Raw genomic sequence first — 3315 nt, 5'->3', positions numbered from 1 at the left:
GTTCCTCTCAGCCATCCACAACGCGGAAGTCAACAGTATTTGGAAAGGCGATTGGCATTGCCAGGTACGTAGCAGGGCTTCGAGGCCTTATGATTTCTGTGCAGAGATCTTATGGAACGGATTGATGTAGATATTTTCCTGCTCTACATACTTTACCGTAAACGCCAAGGGTCCTTTTTTTAGTATTATGGTCAACTGTTTGTTAGCATAAGGGGCGTAATGGATTTGTGGTCAAAACAAGATGATCCAAATTAGATCCGCTTTTTTATAGATAATGAAGAAAAATATCAAGATCTAGGAACGATTATTAACTCTAAACTTTCGTGGGATGCTAATACTGATTATCATTTACAATAATGGCCACCAAAGACTTTATTTTTTTTACGCTTAGGATATTGTTATAATTACACTGTTATGTCCTTGTTTTGTATAAGCTTCATAACTTAATCATTCAATATTTCATGGAATGACTCTGACCTTGGCGAGGATCTTTTTTGCAACAAGTGATTCCTTATGTAAAGTGTATGTTGAATGACCCTGGCTTTGTTGTCAAATAATTGTTTGACAGTTGTTAAATATGGGGTTATATTTTATCTCTGAATGTTTGGGATGAAATATTTTAATAAGGACAGTTCTAAGTTGGAAACTCAACTGGGGCCTTTTTAATTGAATTCAATGTACAGCATGTACAGTTTGGACATTTCTGTAATGTGAATGCTACTTATGTTTGCAGAATGTCTGGATGAATGAATGAGTCAGTCATCTGCACGGCATCAATGGAAAAGGGGAAGCAATGAGGAACAAGAGAAGAGTAGCAGTGAGTGGTAAATATTTGAAATTATTCTGTTTGGTTCATCATGTTCATGTAGCTATTCTGCAAATATTTCTTCAGTTTGCTTGTTCTTTATCACCTGTTGGCATGGATGGCCTAATTATCAAAGGCACTACAACTTGCTGTGCATAGTTGCATCTCTTGGGCTTGACAGAAACCGATGGTCGTGGGTTTGAATCGAGGGTTTGAATCGAGGGTAGCATCATACACTTGCTTGTGGGTTTCATCAAAGTGGTAAACATGTAAGACCTGCATCACTTCGGGCTTTCTTCCCACATCAAGCTTACATGCCGTGATATAACTGGAATACTGTTCAAAGAGGCGTTAAACCCAATTCACTCATTTAACACCACATCCAGCAATAGTTCGGCTAAATGACAAGGATTATAAATTAATCAAATCTCACTTCTCAACTAGACAAACCAGAGATTAATGTTATGAGCTCAATCCAGACGCACCGATGATGACTGTTATGGACAACATCCCACGTTATTGGGTACGATTACGAGCTTTCAATGAGCCCACTTGCTACCCCATCTCTTACTTTGGCTTGTATGGCAAGCATAGATTGCTAGGAACATTTTTAAGAGATGTCAGTTAATGATTGTTTCAACTCATCAGCATGGAACAATATATATCTCAAATGTTTGGTATATAACAAAACTCAAAGATGATAAATTAAGTGAATTTGCTGCCTTTATCTGTAAGTAAATGTTGCAACAATTCTTTTCTTTTGCTACAATCTTTATACATAATTTTGCAGAAACTGAAATCCAGCTTGAGATACCCGGATGACAGGTTGACAGTCTGGAAGGACCCTTCCAGATATCCGAAGTGATTGGCAGACAGCGATGAGGAGAGTCCTGTTATTTCAATGGGAGCCTTCCGAGAAGTAATATGCCAATTGACACTGGGACACACTCACAAAGGGTGGTCAGGCTAATGTGAGAAGACCAACCAATGCCAAGTCGGAGTGGGACCCTTCAAGGACGTTGAAGAAATTATTGTCTTTGGCCATGTGGTAATCAAGGAATGATGTTTGCGACTACTTGTCTATAAATGTGAACCCAAACACCAAATAGAATGTTCCCAATTCTACTAACACAATGCAACAGGGATAGAGCCCATCTGGCCTCCCCTCATCCTGGTTCCTGTTTTTCCATACCAATATAGAAGGAAAAGGATGTTTGAGGGCTAGTAACTCTGAACTGGTGAGCATGGTCTGCTGATGCTTTCAAGCGAACAGTTATCCCGCTCTGTTATGAGTATTGAAGAATAGGAGGAAAGTGCATACTGCATCAGGAACCATTATGTGAACACTGTTCAATGTGTGATATATGCATAAAAATAAAAGAAATTGATAATTTGTTTGTTGTTTGTTTCTTTAGCCAGCTGTGTAAATGGGGATTTTCCAATATTTTGCCTCAGTTTGATAGCCACAGTTATCGTATAAAACCATGCATTGCTTGGACATCTTTGGAATAACACATTGATCTGCTATGTCAAAGGTCAATGTCACAGCCAGACAAAAAAATTGTTAATGGCCAAACTCTTCCTTAGGGCAGGGATAGAAGTTGGCAACAGGTCATACACTTACTTTTTATCCCCCGGCATACAATACAGGGGATATAGTGATCAGCCTGTCTGTCCGTCTGTCCGTCCGTAATCATTTCCTTTTCCGGGGCAGGATTCCCAAACCATTCAGTGTATTTGATCGAAACTTGTGGTGCCTTTTGATATTTTGGGATTTTTCTAATTTTTATTTTTTTAAATTTTTATGGAATGAAGTTGGACATAGACTCAATTGGGGATGGGGTTCGTTTCCGGGGCAGAATTTGAAAACCATTCAGTGTATTTGATCGAAACTTGGCAAAGCTATCATGCACATACTGAAGTGGTGCCTTTCAAATTTGGGATTTTTCTAATTTTTATTTTTTTATTTTTTATGGAATGAAGTTGGACATAGACTCAATTCGGGATGAGGTTCATTTCTGGGGCAGAATTCGAAAAACATTCAATGTATTTGATCGAAACTTGGCATTCATATGGATGCGACTATGGTGGTTCTTTTGTGGGTAAACAATGTATGCTTCTTAAAGAACATTCAACTGTTGACTCATTACATACAGAATTGCACTAGTGGTTACTTGACAGACAGCTGCCGGGGGGATATGTCATCTTTCTGATGACTCTTGTTCTCTAATGTGCCTTTTCCTGCAGAAGTCTAAATAACTCTTATACATATATTTGTATTTCATTGTCATATGTTTGTCAATATTACACTGAATGAAGCACTTTACAATTGTTTTTGAAATAGTCGCAACTGATATTGAAGGTCAAATTAGCTTTCAATGTCTTTCAGTAAAAATGTTCAGTAACTGAGGAACAGCTCTCTGTAGTGTGATGAAATCTGTCACCCTCAGAGTGAGGCATATTGTGTTTCAAACTTAAATGAAGCTGGTATGCTCATAACAAGTACTTGT

At 38.2% G+C, this 3315-nt stretch overlaps 1 long non-coding RNA gene across 1 annotated transcript; it reads left to right on the top strand.

The window, feature by feature from the left end:
- Positions 1-1632, top strand: LOC125372368. The gene is made up of 3 exons (XR_007218097.1): positions 1-64; positions 734-824; positions 1596-1632. It is a non-coding gene; the product is annotated as an uncharacterized LOC125372368 (long non-coding RNA).
- Positions 1633-3315: the final 1683 nt, after the last annotated feature.

Source organism: Haliotis rufescens, unplaced genomic scaffold (genome assembly GCF_023055435.1).
Source record: "Haliotis rufescens isolate VD_foot unplaced genomic scaffold, xgHalRufe1.0.p SCAF_1, whole genome shotgun sequence".
In the NCBI taxonomy this organism is placed as follows: domain Eukaryota; kingdom Metazoa; phylum Mollusca; class Gastropoda; order Lepetellida; family Haliotidae; genus Haliotis; species Haliotis rufescens.
The sequence above is the reverse complement of the archived record's forward strand: the minus strand, read 5'-3'. Positions and strand labels throughout refer to the sequence as shown.